The 16,864-nt window shown below is 41.0% G+C and overlaps 1 protein-coding gene across 1 annotated transcript in view; it reads right to left on the bottom strand.

Annotated features, from left to right (window-relative positions):
- Positions 1-16,864, bottom strand: part of LOC145445449 (uncharacterized) — a 197,959-nt gene that overhangs the window by 6,192 nt on the left and 174,903 nt on the right. The gene's annotated exons all lie outside the window — the stretch shown is intronic.

Genomic DNA, 16,864 nt, shown 5'->3' with positions numbered 1-16,864 from the left:
ATCCATTGTGGATATTGCCCTTAACATTTTGGAAAATCTGTCCGTCTTATCCAAGATCTAGAATCAAGGTACGGATGTATCAATTTTAGTAAGCCTTAACGTTTTGGAATATTTGTCGGTCTTCTCCAGGGTCTAGCACCGAGGTACCGATGTATATCCATCGTTAATTCTAGTTGCCCTAATCGTTTTGGAACATATGTCGGTCTTCTCCAGGGTCTAGCACCGAGGTACCGATATATATTAATTATAGTGGCCCTAATCGTTTTGGAAAATCTGTCCGTCTTATCCAGGATCTAACATCAAGGTACGGAGCTGTATCCATTGTGGATATCGTCCTTAACATTTTGGAAAATCTCTCCGTCTTATCCAAGATCTAACATCAAGGTACGGATATATCAATTTTAGTAAGCCTTAACGTTTTGGAATATTTGTCGGTTTTCTCCAGGGTCTAGCACCGAGGTACCGATATATATTAATTATAGTGGCCCTAATCGTTTTGGAAAATCTGTCCGTCTTATCCAGGATCTAACATCAAGGTACGGATGACTATTGATTACAATAGTAGCCCTAAACTTTTGGAATATATTTCGGTCTTCTCCAGGGTCTACCACCGAGGTACCGATGACTATTGATTACAATAGTAGCCCTAAACTTTTGGAATATATTTCGGTCTTCTCCAGGGTCTACCACCGAGGTACCGATCTGTAAATTGTTTCATAGGCCACTTTTGGTTGCCATCTTGTTCGATGCAACGCTTCTAATATCTTTTCCATGAATTCTTCCAGAGTAACGTTTCACACCACAACAGATCTGGCGTAGCATTACACGCACCATATTGTTCCGTACATACATCAATACTATTATATATTTGTACAAGTTTTTCTTCAATTGTGGCCATTCTCGTCCATTACGATTACTATCGTATAACGATAACTTTCCTGTAGTCGGCCGTCCTTTTAACTTCACGGCGATCACTTTCTCCAGCAGCATTCTTTTTTCTTTTACAAGGCCTTGCATGGCCATGTCGTCTATCCGGGATGATGTCATCTTCCAGCGTCGTAGAAACTTGGGAAGTAGCCACTCCTGTCATCCTTTGGAGTTGCGCCTTCTGTTCTTCCGTAGAATTTTTAAATCTTGCTGTCCCGTAAAGTTTGTTATTGCGTCCTGCCGACCAACTAGCAAATATCAAATCATCCCCATCTGCTCGTTGGCATGATGTTAACGATAAGTACGTCTCTTTACTGACTGTATCGTTCAGTTGTCGCATCATGTGTCCTCTTATGAGTTCGTACATCATTATACGAGCATTCACTTTTTGTCGAGAGTCGATTTCATACAATATGACTTTTAACGCTTGTGATAAGTTTTCGTCTCGTATGTCAGCGATAGTCTTCTCTATATTCCAAAGACTCGTGGTGCAGAAAGTGACCCCATTTCGTCCAGAATAAGTCATCATATGCCATGACATGCAACTGATCTCGTACCACATATTCTCTAGCATTTTCACGGCGTATTGTCCGAGTCTTTGCAGATTCCATTCAGGATTCACTTCTCCATTATGCTCAAACCATACATCCAGTTTTGTGTATAGTATGACCATTGCATTCTCGTTGTAACTTAAGTTCTCATTCATAATACTTTCCTAATTCTTAATGCAATATCATTAGACGTATCATCATCCCACCATGAATCATGCTAAAGTAATCACTTCATCAATGAACTAACAGAGGCTATTTGTCGACGAAATATTGCATATTCTAAATGAGATTTTTCCAATTGTCGATGGTAACAGTAATTCTCTCCCCCTTTCCTACAAAGAATTTTGTTCTATATCAAATTCGCATAGCCGGGAATTCTGACACATTTCTGTTTGTCAAGCATTCTCATTAGGGTCCGAGCCCAAGTCCAATCCAACTACTTCCTCATGTTACATTTAACACGAGTTGAATTTTTGCGTTGCACAATTCATACAGTAGCGCTCTTGCGGTCAACCGGCTACATGTATTATATGCGGTGACAGTTCTCGGCAGCTTACCGTTGAGCGCAACACTCACTGAACAGCCACTGATAACGTTCAAAATGAAACAACCGAGTGAAAAGCCTAGAAACCTATTGCCCCCCACAAAGGCATTTTTTTTTGAAAATGATTTTATACTCCGTATAACCTTTATCTTTGATTTTCGCTTTCGTAATTTTTTATATATTATGTACATGTTTTAGAATCTATTGATTTTTTAATTTTTTTCGCAATGGGTTTTCATTTTTAGGATTTTTTTTTTCTCAGTGGGTATTATACTATGATGCAATGCGCGTATATACACATTTTACTATATCTCTCCACCCCAGCCTTCCTCCCCCCTTTTTTACAGGGATTGTCAACGGTCACATTCCTTCCAGCACACTTACAACGTGTCAAATGGGAGGCGAGGTCTTCCCATAGGTAACCAAATTGTTATACTGGATAGGAAGCGCCGAGAGACGTGCTCATCATTTATTTACATTACTCCAATCACGTGAGCACCTGGTAGGTTTAACTTTCCCCATTAATATAAACCGTCAGAAACTCAAAAAGAAAACACCTCTTACCATTTGGTAAGTGCCAAGCGGTGCCATTGGTATCCATCGAGTGAGAGGGATGCCGAGAGACAGGGGTGGGAGAATGTCTTCTACATAGATTTATATTTGCGGTTTAGATATAGTCAATAATAGTAAATTTCATATCTTTATGAAATTCTTGATGTATTGTGCGTCCGTCACGATCGCGATTTCAAAAACTTTATAATATATATACATGTAATATATAAGCAGCAATTTAAAACACTTTAATGTCTCATAGTTATGTCACTAATATCTCGCGGAGCCGACTGTAGCGAGGATTAAAAAAAAAGAAAAACTACATAAGTAAATTGGAAACTCAAATACTATTAATAGATTAACAAAACTTTTCATAATGAAAATAGGGTGATTTTTCACGGGGCAGGGGGTCTGGGAATGTCATCAGCTTTTTGCCACTACCTTCTCCTTCTTATGACGATTTTTCGGGTTGACGAGCGATCGCAATTGGACCACACTAGTCTCGTAAATGATTGTGGCGTTAAAACAAATCATTCACTACAATGTGCGTACCCAATTGCATTTGTACCCTACGAGTTAATATAAACACTCGGTGCAACAGACAATAAATGCAAAGCAGACTTTCGCTGAAAACAAAACATGTTCTACACTTATTCGAATTTGGTATATTCGTAGTTTTACAGAAGGTGTGAACTTTATGCTATGATCTGCTACGCCAAGTCTGCCCCCATTGAATGCATTTTAGCTCGTGCCAGATGTATTACTAACAAACAAGCAACCACATATCGAAACACTGGTGCTGGCGTAACCATATTCTCTGGCCATTGCAAGTTGGCGACGAGCGTTCCACGTAATTTAACCTTCCCTCGCGACAGGCCCTATCAAGTGTTTGATCATCAATTCCCAGGCCGATTCCATACTTCACAATTTGCTCAATATCTCCTAATGAGATACACAGAGCTCCGAAAAGTGAGATACACTAATCAGCCGTCCGGCAGACCGTGATCAGCTCCTGGCACCTGTCATTCTTTATTTACCAGTTCCATCATGCCTCCTGAACGCAAGTATTCATTTCAGAAGGCCTACGTTGAGTGATTCGGCACAGGCGTTGCAAGCCAAATGTTACCCCGCGATCACAGAATGTTATACCTCCACAAACGTGAATGACCTTAGAGTCGTCGACAAAGAGGAGGATCTCAAGTTAGTCACAGAAGATGACCCCGCCTCCGTATTAAATCGGATATCCGCTAGATATTTTTGGGCGAAAATTTACTTCCGCTCTTCAGTAGTACTAGTGGTCCTGGCCAAGTCACAATGCCCAATATCTGATTTTGTTGTTGGCATCATAGTATGCCTGGGTTACTATGTTTACCCTCTCCGCAAAGCAATTTCTGTTCTCACAGTCTTTCTAGCTCATATTCCCGACCTAGTTTCTACCACTTGCACTTATTTTCAAGATATATACCGTACCTAAGATTATTGATTTGAAATGTAATGAAATTATACCCTTGTAAGGCATTACTTGATATTGATACTAATTTGTTAATTATAATGTTCATATCTGTTTTGCAGGCTATATTTAATGTGAAATAGCACTAGATCAATAGCAGGATTCTTTCGGATCGGGACAGTTAAGGATTCCCAAAATCTGGAACCCGCCCATGTCTTTTTCACTATTCGTTGCTCCCTTTACGCTTGACTTGATGCTAGACTGTATGACGTATTTGAATTTGAAACAACGCGCGGCGCAACATTATCAGTATAAAATCTGCAGCCATACCATTGTTCCAGCGAACAGCGAAGTCTCAACGAATTGAAATCGGGGAACAGAACATTCATTTTATAGAAGGTAATTAGCTTATTGATAAAATATTGTGCAGATGTCTTAATTATCTCATGTTAATGCTGTCAAAACAATGCGAAACTGTTTCAGCAAGGGGATCCACCAACCCATGATATGGGTACTGTAAACAGACCAGAGACAATAACACAACCCCTGCACCAAGTCCCGGCTAATGTCGAAGGATACCTCATCCTCATGTGTACCACACATAAGTCATATTTTAATGACTACAAGCCAATAATTCACAAGCTTAGTTGTGGTGGTGTGGACCACATTCTAACGCCCATGTTACTCTAGCCCAGTGCTTTTCAACCTGTGTGACGGTTCGCACTTGTGCGAATGAAAAAAATTGCAGTGCGAATGGCGAAGGTGGTGCGAATAGTGCGAATGAAAATCGTTAATAATTGTTAATTTTTTTAACGTGGAATAATTCAAATAAACCTAATTTACGGTCAGTGTAACTTTTGTAGTGGTGACGCAACTGTAAAAACTTTTTAAACTTACGACGTACCACTAATCATAGCTCTCACAAGCCGTATAGTTAATTAATATTTTCGCACTATAATTATTGCGTAAACAAAAGTACAGGCCTATCAGCCCGTCTGAGCCTGCGACAGGCTGCTAAATCGACGTCAAGTTGACTTTCTGCTCTCTTTCGCTAAGCAATCATCATATTTTCGTAATAACTGTTCGATTAGCGCAAGGCACGAGGATAGTAGCGTAAATACCATCATTACAGACTCACATTTGCAAGTTACTGTAACGCAAATTGTAACCCCTTCAAGTGTTATTAAAGTATGGACCGCAAAGGGTAAACTTTTGGGTCGTCACGGTGCCTGACCTATCTGTTAATATGTGTGTATAGTTGTTGAATTGATTGCAAAAAATCCTGAAATAGTTTTTACATATCCAAGGCCCATGAAGACGTAAAGTTTTGGCCAACAAACCACTGATAAAATGCGGTGCCAAAAACGCGGCGGCGGCGTCAAAACCTTGGTCGAAAAATGACCGATGCTGAATGGCGAAACCTTTCGATATGGATATGCTTCGTTGTCGGTACGGAAGAGTCCTGTTCTTAAATGAATTCCTTTTCATGGGTGAGGCTCGGCTCGCGAGATGCCACAAAAACTCAGATTTTTGTGGTAGTCTAAAAGCAGCTTTACCGTTTTTAAACTGTTACGAATTCTCAAGTTAGATTGAGCAAAAGAGTATCGTGAAAGTATTTGCTCTTCTCATAAACTCGCGAGACTGAAATTGAAGCAACGTATCATAAGGTAGCGAGCTCTAATGTGCCTACTCTACTTGATACTTTCGCACCTTATGTTATAAGACATAAGGCAGAAGCCTTAACTTAAGTATGTGGGTTTTCACCCTTTCGACAAAATGGAGCCTCTGGGACCTTTGTGTCAGCTCTCAAAAACGATTTCTGTCAGCAAGGATTTTTCACTCGCGAAAGATATACTGTATTTTGGATAGGAGTGCAGAACAGATTTTAACACCTGGCCATCCAAGCACTAGTAGACGTTCTTGTACAAAACCAAATAACTGGTTTGGCCGAGAATGGTTTCATGAAATAGTTTAAATCAAAACGATCGAAAAAAGTTGCCTTTTAGTGAGACACTTGATAGCTTAAGCTATATAGTAGCCAATCTGTAGCAATTCTGAACAAAAGGTTGTTAAGTATTCCCATCTTCTTTTTGTATAACAATTTTCGATTAGTTTGTGCGAATGAAATTTATTTTACAAAAAAAGTGCGTATGGAGCTCAAAAAGGTTGAAAAGCACTGCTCTAGCCTGTTGAAAACCATCCTATGACAGCAACTGCAATAAACGTCGGGTTACCTCTATCAATTACTAATGCCGGGAAATACTGCATGTGATGGATACGGTTTTCTGATTCACCTGTGATACATTTTCAGTTGCCATGATGTGAATAGTGGTACAATTTTAGTTGTAATGCAACAGCATAGCCCACATTCCATACAAGATGGTACAACGCGGCTGTTGAATAGGATATGGTAGTCAAAGTTGTTGTCGCTGTCACTGCAGTAGAAATAACACAATGAATTTTCAGTTGATTACAAGTAGTATTAGCGACTTCCCAGTCATGTCAAAATCCAAAAGTGGACTCGGACAATGAACGGCCAAGTGCAAGAGATTAGTGGTTTAAATATTTTATTTTGTTAACGGGTTGTATATTTTGAGCACTGAATTTTGAATCTTTGAAATCGCAAGATTTATATTGGGGATTGACGCAAATTGACTACTGGCACAAAACAGGTTATATCATTCAAGAGCATACCCTGTTACCAACGTTACTGTGACAAATGCGCCACTCCACCCACGTAGTTTTCGAGACAATTCCTACATCAAGTGACGCAAATCTTTATCATGGTACCTCAAATTCCCTACTGTGACTTTTAGATCTCAGGAATGATAAGGATATGACCAGAAGAGCCGCCGACACCCGAGGAGAAAGAGGCGGACCAGCGAGCCCGGGAGTCCCGCTCAGCAGTCCCACAGAAGGCATCACATCGCCTCTATATCCGATCGCCACCCCAATATAAGATCAACAGTGGACATCCCGGCACCATCCGCATAGGCACCGGTGAAACTGCCTGCACCGAAACCAGAGGGACATCACCGCCACCCGTGATAATTTATATTTGTACTTGGGAAACCTGCAAATAAGTGAATCTGCCCGGAAGACGACCCCTTGTCTCGGTCATTGAACTGAATATTTATGGAAAGTGTGCTGCAATTTGGAACTCTAGTCGGAGATATCACCCGTACGGTCAACAATAACTACAAACTCGCAATAAGTTTCCCAATTCCACTTGTGACGATGCTAACACAGGCTTCGCAGTTTTCTCATTTCCTGTGCGCCACCGGCCCACTGCAAAGTGTCCCCCAAGCATCCCAAACCAACCTGAAGGTACTAAAAGTACTCGAGCAGGTTGCTTTGAAACCTGACCAGGTGTCGTATTCTTTTAGCAATTGTAAAACGGTAGCCACTCTCGAAATTGCTGGTTTTTGTGCTTATAACTGATATTAAGCCTCGCTTACTTTTCGAGAATATATAAATTCAATGGCTGACATTATCGTTACACTGATTCTGTTTTGACCGGTCAGCGAGAGATTGATAACCATGTCTCAAAACTCATCCAAACATTACAAAATCCGAAACGCAGTAGAAAGTGGCATAACATCAGAGCGAGCTAGAGTGAGTTGTGCAAGTAGGCAAACCTGAGTACTCAAAAAAAAAATCCACGGTACTTAATTAAACACCCCTGGTCAATATAAAAGTGTGCCTTATATTGGAATTATAGCGGCCATAGTATTTTGCTAGTGGCTACACCAGAGGTCTCAAACTCAAATGTGCTCGCGGGCCAATTTCCTACTTTTTCATGGTGCTGCGGGCCGCAGCAACAATAATGGGGTAATTCAATGTATTTCCAAGTATAGGCCTTATTTGACGGAACCTTGCAAACTCGTATTCCACACGCATCGTGAAAATGTGATTTAGTATTGTTAATTCACGCTGGCACGACAAACATCTCACTTTTAAATATTTGAATAAAATTGTTGCTGTACTTGGCATAGTTTGTCAAAATAATTAGTTGTAGACCCCATGCGACAGTACAAATGCATCAGGACATCGTAAAAGCTGGCGCGTCATAATTTTGCAGCTAGAGGACATTTGACGGACCATAATTGAAGGTAAAATTTAATAATTTTACAAAGATTGTTTTGATATCAGAGCATTGGAGCAGTATAGCCTAATCCGGGTTTCGGGCATAGACCTACTCCTGATAACTAGGCTACATTGATCAGATCATGTCATTACGAAAGTCAAATATAATCAGCGTTAGATTTACCTTCGAAATGAAACAAATAGAATACAACTTGACCATACCGATACGGTGGAAATGTTCAATCGCCGAAGATTCCATTGGTGTTACAGGCAAAGCATAGGCTACGACTACTTGATACTCGCCACATTAAATTGGCGATAATAACATATAAAAAGATACCCAAGATGACCAGAATGTAACCAACTATTCATCCAAGGGGCAACATAATGCCAATGGCGGTGGCCACACCGACCTGCTTAGATATCTAAATAAGCTACGCAACGCAAGATACGAACTTTTGATATTTAACTGTTTCTCATACCAGTTTGATAGTTTGTTGCGTTTGTGATTGTACCAAGTCACGGCATTCCGAGTCACAAAAGTTCTTCCCTGATTGTAACGTTTGACGCGACGAGCATGATTATGAGTAATCCTACAGAAGATCGCGGCGAACTCCAAATCACAATCTTCAGTCACGAATCATCAACGTGTCATCATTTACCATCATGAACAAGCAATGCCACTTAACAGATCATCTTCCACAGCGTGGTAACTTTTGAAAGTTATGTAATAGTGAAGTTCGATGAGCTGTTTCAAGCTTCTGGAGTAGCTTCAGAGCGAATTTTAAGTCCTCAAATTAAAAAAGAAATTGGTAGTTAAATATTGTCGAATACTTCGAAACACAAAATGCCGTCGCGGACAGCACAAAATGGTCGTGCGGGCCGCATGCGGCCCGCGGGCCGCGTGTTTGAGACCTCTGGGCTACACCTTGGTATGGTAGTTCTGTCACTTTTTACCCCATTGTATGAGCAGGTGTATCCAGTAGTATTTCACGAGCTAAGTAGTCAATTATACAAAATATCAATAATTGTGTTGGAATATTAGCACAATGCTTGACCCTTACTTTCTTTGCACCATTATGAGTGCGCGTAGAACTAGGTCTCATAACTCGATCCTTTATTGGCGACAAACTCATTGTCCCTGAATTATTGTGACTCAGTATTTCTGCATAAAGAGCTGCAGTTTGGAAGGCCGCGTTGAGCAAGCATAGTGCCTTAATTACGTCATCACAATCGCTAGCTACTCGCTATATACTGTCCACAGAATGATGCAATGGCAACGTGAGTGCCGAACGTTCATCGTGTGAGAGTCAACGTAATAGATGCATAACATCGACGCGCTATTTGTCTACAGGGGCATCTATGTCCGACAGTGGCTGGTGTGAGCAAAGGGAGCGACGCTACTGTGCGTTGTAACCTATACCCAAATAATTTCGTGAAAACGTACTTGTCACTCCGTGTCCACCCTGTGCGACGTGCGATAAAAATTCTAGATTCGCCCCAACTCTTATAAACGCGAAAAGCAAGCAAGTAGAGCGCAAAATCTAGCGAAGCAGATACAGCGAAAATGAGACCCACTTGAATAGGTATCTCAAGTAATGAAAACCACCTGAGCACCTTGAAAGGACAGAAAACTTTGGCGAATACGTGGAATATTCTACCTTATGGTCATATCCGAATGCACGAAAATGTGGCTGGCCTCGGGATACGGCAATACCTTGGAACTGATATTTAAACCACCCAAATTCCCAAATTAGCTGTTCCCAAATTCCCAAATTAGCTGTCAAGCTAATCTAAGTTTTCATTAGCTTTGCAAGTTAACTGCAAATTGCCTGGGCAATCTACTTGATATCATAACCAGTGTCGGGAACTATATGCCGCCTTTAGTTGCATTCATCAACGTGATTGCATTCTACTCGCCCCCCGCAATGTAAAAGACGTAGTATACCACTCTGGACCAAGAAGTGAACACCGAGCAAAAAAATACATCCTCCGCAGGGTGTCGATCGCGCACCGCCACGTTGATCACGGCTGGCTCATACCGACCGACTGCGCAACTCCAGTCTATAAGCAACACATCTGTTGCCAATCAGTGTTGCCAATTTAGCGATTTTGTCGCTAGATCTAGCGATTCTTCGTTCGGTTTAGCGACAAAAAATATCGATCTAGCGACTAGCGATAAATCTAGCGACTTTTGAAAAATATTTAGCGATTTTTTAGCGATTTTTTTCAAAAATATTTGTCATCGATCAGTTTTGAGAAGCAAACCTCATGCACGTTCACCATCTTTTATGTGCACCACAGCGTCAGCACGGATCGCCGATTTGTATTCAGGTCGCGTGCATGGAAATCAACGTCTCTACTGACTTTCTTGGTCATGGGAGCGAAGTTGGCCATAACTCTTCCAGTCATAAAAATCGCTAAATTCGCCAAAATCATGGCCAAATGACCCCCAATACGAGCAATCACTATCATGCTTGCCCAATGAAATTTGCTATAGGCTACAAGGTCCTATATGTGAAGTAATTCTTTATGCCCACGCCGGACGAATATATAGGATTCCCCCCTTCAAAACTGAAACTACGAGTTACAAGATAACTGAGAAAACTATTGTGCATCGGACTTTTGACACCTACGCTAGGCGTAACTGTACTGTAGCACTATTCGCACCAATATCGAGATCCTGCATGGAACTTGTTCAAATCGACGTCCCCCAAATTGGTCGAATTCAGAGTTTTATATTTGCTTCACGTCAGATTAAAAAAAAAAATATAAACGATTACATCGCGTACTTTTGATACTAACAAAAGATGTGACAACTCTCTAATTATATACAATTGACCAGATGGATGGACAGGGAAATAGAAATCTAATTGGGTCGATGGTCAGCCGCTATAATAGTGATATATACTTAGCGGGTTGGCCCCCCTAGGTTGGCCTTCCTATTATTTTCTGGAGTGCACGTCGCTACTTATAGTGGTCGGCAAACCCGGTGCGAGTCATGTCGTGTTCAAGTTTATATATAGTTCAAGTATTCCCACCCAGTTAAGCGAAGGCAAGCACCTTTCCGCAATTGTATCAGTATATTGCATCGAGCAAGCTCGTATATCTAGGTAGGTTTTCACTTAATTCCCAATCAGCGGCAGTTTGTGTCACGCCTCTACATAGCAGTGCCGGGATCAAGCCACCACCCCCGAGTCACGAGTCAACCCGAGCCATCGCAGACCTTGACTCGAGTCAAGTCAAGCCAATCGTTTTTCGAATGTGACTCGAGTCAAGCCAAGCCAGTCGACTCTCGGGGCTGACTCGAGTCAAGTCGAGCCAAGTCAAGTCAAGTCACGAGTCAAGTCACAATCCAAGTCAAATTGCCCTTTCGAGGTATGAGGCGTGACTACGTCACTGCATTTTGCCAGCCGTCCGAAACACAGATTGAGTGGTCATTGATTTTGAACAGATGAACGAATATAGAGTCAAATATACACGCAAGTAAGGCGCCGCATCGCTCACGCACACGTAGAACTAATAAACTACATAAGTAATTGCACAGCCGCAGTTTACAGTTACCAGCCAAAATAGAGATACGAACCGATAAGATGCAATACATTACCCTTGTGCAAATTGATATGACACAATTCGAGCCTGCGCCAATGGTTGAGGACTATATAAACTAATTGCGAATTCAATTTCAATAAAACAAGAGGTTTGGTTAAGTTAAGAACCCAGAACAGATATAGAAACTCTGCTATAAATTACTTTACTATACTATAGTTTACGACAACGTATGTTGTCAGCTTTGATCACTTCGTTTGCGATCAAAATATTTGTGAGCGAACAATGGAGGCTCAGTAAAACGCACGATCATTGAAATATTGGTCGCTCTCACGGATTACACCAGCGTTGCGCGAACAATCCGAACAAAGCCTATCTAAGATACAGTGATTTTTATCGACACCGATTACTTGATGACTTGAAATTGACTCGTGAATTCCGCTCCGAGTCACGAGTCAATCCACATCTCTGATACGCCGAGTCAATTCAAGTCAAGTCACTTTGGCAAAGTGACTTGAGTCAAGTCAAGCCACACGAAAAAGTGACTCGAGTCTGACTCGAGTCAAGTCAAGACTCGAGTCATCCCAACACCGCTACATAGTACATAGTTAGTGGTTATGACTGCAAACCTGCATGGTCAGGGCTCACGCAGAGGGATCTGGTTTGTTGAAATGTACCGCATAGTTCATCCCTTTGTAAGATGACTGACATGAATCTTGCGTATTATGAACTCGAAATGTAATAGGCTTACCATATAATGACCTCCTTTTTTGGGAAATCGAAGATGTCTTCCGATAACGCCTAAAATGTCCTCCTCTTTGGTAATTCGCCATTCTTTATAGCTTTGACAGCCAGGCTAATGGATAGACACAACTAAAAACGCAATAAATGACGCGAAATCTGCAATGCGGATGTGCGGGTGGGTCTTTCAACAACTTAGGGAATTAATTCAGATTTAGCGACTTTTTCTAGCGATTTTGTTTCAAGATTTAGTGACATCTAACGATTTTCGACACCAGTTATAGCGATTTTTGTCCATCCGGGGTTGGCAACACTGGTTGCTATCCCCATTAATTCAGACGTATATCAACTACTTCATCGCGTACGGCTCCAACGCACACACCCTGTTGATTCTGAAAGCCTATGGCGTAGACGCAAGAGTGGTTTGCAACTTCAATCGATAATTTCACAACCGAGCAGACCCCCTATACATTTAATACAGGATTCCTCGCTCGTGGTACGACATTGGCTTAGATATTGAAGTGAAGCCGATCACTCTATGGTTTTTGATGTGGCAGGCCCCATAACTTGTGCTTATATATTTGCGCAAAACAGATAAAATTTTAACAGGTAAGCAGCTCTCAACCCCGAATTATCCCGGTCGTGTACCATATATGTAGGTGATGTTAGGACTGCCATACGTCCGGAATTTTCCTGTTTAAACTGCGCCCGGGAGGAATCTCCAAAATATGCCTTAATGTTCGAAATTTTGGAGTTCTGAAATAGGCTCAAAGTGCTTTCGTAACTCAGCGGAGCCGATAATATTTTGGGGCAGATTTATGCCATTTGAGATTCCTCTTCGCGCTGCGCGCGATTCAGTGTCACATTCATTGATCCGCCACCCTCGCAAAGCATGCGAAAATGGATCAAAATTTTACAGTAACACATGGAAGAAGTAACATTATAGACCGTTTTCAGTCACAAAATTTACCGACCAGATGCGCATAGAAACCCGAGGTATTTCATAAGGCCCCAGCAGTTACATCGACATGAATTATTCCGATTTACTGCACGAAACATGCGAACTGTATCAATTCTTTTTCGAGTAAAAGCCAGCACTGCGTTCAATGTTTTACACACCAACTATCCGTGAGGTGACTCTCGTGGAGCGAATCATTACTTAACATTTCATATTTTGATCGAAATATGCTGGGCAGAACAGGTACTGCCTCAATTAGGCACACTATAGTTCCATTTTGATGTTGAGAACTGATTAACCATCCCGTTACAAGTTGCAAGTATACTTAGATACATAGATATATACTCGCGTCACGACGATCAATCCAAGTTAAAAGCTACATTCCTAATAGAAAACGAGCAATCGGATATGCGGAAGTTACAACCGATTTTAAAGAAATTACAGTCCTTACACATAGAGGCAATTTTCTGGCTGAATACCCAGTACATGTTTGCGGACTAATAATTTGTACTTTAATGTTCAATAATGCCGCGCGAATACATACACCCACAGCGTCATCGCAAACAATCATCAAGTCAGTCGTGATGTCCGTATCAGGTCGTAGGCATCGCAGGTCTCGAGCCATATTAATTTATACGACAAGAGTATTACAGAGGTAGTCAAAGTAGTCAAGAAAGCTACTCAAGTAGAAGTAGAAGTAGTGGTGAAAAAATCTACTCAAGTACGAGTAGAAGTACTTCTTCCATAAGCCACCTAAAACTACTTGATGCAGAAGTAGAATTGACTGACCTCAAATCCACTCAAGTAAGTAAGTAGTTTTGAAAACAGTCTTAATTCGTTCGCATGGATCTGTCAAAAGCTGCAAATTGAGCTATCTGGAAGATGCAGAGAGCTTGATTTGTATTGCTGCATCTCAGGAGGTATCAATTTTCGACAGAATAAGCATTCTTTCGCATCATGGGATTCAAATTAAAGTATTGATAATTGCTAGATATCGAAACAGTAGTTTCAAATGTTATGGTGGGCCATATTTACTGTGATGAAATATTTAATATGGCCGATATTGCGGTGTGAGCAGAATCAAGCAATCCGGTATCTAAATAATATTCACGGATACTTTCGCGAAAACATATCTGTCAGTCCAAAACTACTGTGCGCGAAGCGCAACTAAATTTCTGGGCTTTACTTGACTTTTATGAACATCAAATGTTGGTACTACTACTGGTCACCCCGTATCCACTGTGCGCGAAGCGCGACGAAAATCATGGGTTTTACTCAAATTTTATGAAAATTAAATGTTGCTGCTCCGTGAAAACAGCCCCGAAATTCCTCAGGCTATCCTCCCGTTTGGAGGATTAAACTACTTCTATTTGACAAACTGAAAATAGCGAGAAGTAAGTAAGTAGATCACAAAATATTTCGAAGTAGAAGCAGAATTAGCGAAAATCAGATCTACTTGAGTAAGTACCAGAAGTAGAGGAAAACCACTTGAGTACTTCGAAAACGTAGAAGTGCTTTGTCACTGACCACCTCTGAGTATGCGACGCATCAACAAAACTACTTCTTATCAGACTGCTGTACCTTTTATTCATATATATTTTTGTTTAACGGCTTCGACATGTATTTTACGTTTTGAATCCCAGACGAAACAGTAGCCATGCCTATCACAGGGAAAATGGATTCCTGTTAACAAATGTTTTCAAGATTCAAAACAGAACATGCCCGAACAGCAATATGTTTGTATCAGTAGTTCACTGACAATCTCGGTATTAGAATCAGTCTGTGCAGTAGGCCTATATCATCTCTTCCCAGGCGGCCATTTTGTTCAAGCGAGTTTATCAGTTTTTTTTGCAGTCGCGAAGCGAAACTATCCCGCGATCAGTTGATTCGAACGCATCCTGAATATTACTGACTCCAACTTCAGCCGCTTCGAACTATTCACACATTCCACGCCGCTGTTTTCACACTATAGAATCAATACCAACTTAGTTTAACAAGAGTCAAGGATCACAAGTACGCCAATAAAATCATTGTATTTATTACTGAGAAATAAATCGCTTAACAAAAACAGGCAACTTATCATTTACCAACTCTAGCATATATTACCAAAAAAAATTCAGGTATTGTTGATTAAAAATCCTTGAGTCCTTATTATCAAAAATGTTATAGTGCGGTATCGGAATCCATTCGCGGGCTGTACTAAAGGCAAATCCATTGTGATCACCCAAAATAGAACATTTATACTTTGGCATAGTGTGAATTGAAATAGGATAGACAAACAGGACTACCAACTTTCACCCAGTCAGATTTCGAGATGATACGCACATTGATTTGAAACAAGTATTGAAACCTCGTAACTCTATTCGCGAATTGGCTTTACGTTTGTCAAAGAGACTTTCAGCAATAGCATCACTATGACATCTCAACATTTTAACACACAGGATTTAGCCCCGTAAATGTATAGTAAGATGACACTTCAACCCCCGTCGCGATGTGAACTGCTTATCGCAAATTTCACAGTTAAACTTTACGCTGTTGATGCCGTGGATCGTCATGTGGTTTTTTAACTGATATTTACGGGCAAACTCCTTCCCACATATTTCGCATTGTTCATTTCTGATTTCGAAATGCGCCGCGAGGTGTCGGTTCAGATCGCTACCTCTCGTAAAGGTCCGAGCGCAAATCAAACATCGATGTGTCTTCAAATTGTAGTGTGTCATTAAATGACCGGATAGAGTTGATTTGCAGTTGAACTGTTTAGCGCAAACCCAGCATTGATTTGCTTCGACCTTGTAGTGACTTGCCAGATGTCCGTCGAGTCGATATCTCCGCGAGAACTGTTCGTCGCATAACTGGCACCGATAACTGTCCATCTCTGCGCTTAATATTTTGAGGTAGAGACACTAGTAGATTTCTGATTTTCGACAGTTCCTCTGTTGCTACGGCACTCCGTGTGCCCCCAGTTCAGACTGGGCAGACTCATTTATTGGCCGTTCATCATCAGTTTATATCTTATTTTTTCCGGAAGAGAGTGACACTTGACGGCTAATTGTGTGTGACTCCTTTGCACAATGACACATGCTTGTATATTCATGATGTGGTTCTATCTCATTTCAAGTATCAATGGCATTCATCAGCAACCCCTAGAAGTTTTCAGAAAGCCACAATATTACCCTCGATACTTCCATTCACTATTCACCATTCTGCACCTCAATAGCCAGATATTTAATTGCAAACATTGTCTCCTTCTGACTATAGACTAATCCACAAATGGATTCCTATTCATCTTTTATTCAGGGCACTTGCATGAATGACACTTCGACTAGTTGCGCCCTTTGTGAGCTTTATCACCCTCCCCTGTCAATCAACCAGCACTAAAGAATGCTTGATATAGGTGTCAGAGAAGCGTCGACAATAATAACCAGTTTGTATCAATATTCGAATGCCCCAGCCGAAAAGAAATCAACTTTGTCAATGCCTAACAACTGAGGCCTTGATTTCTATTT

Source organism: Botryllus schlosseri, chromosome 8 (genome assembly GCF_051294905.1).
Source record: "Botryllus schlosseri isolate E-star chromosome 8, Bs_hap1, whole genome shotgun sequence".
NCBI lineage: Eukaryota > Metazoa > Chordata > Ascidiacea > Stolidobranchia > Styelidae > Botryllus > Botryllus schlosseri.
Note: the sequence above shows the minus strand (reverse complement) of the source record. Positions and strands in the feature narration are given on the sequence as shown.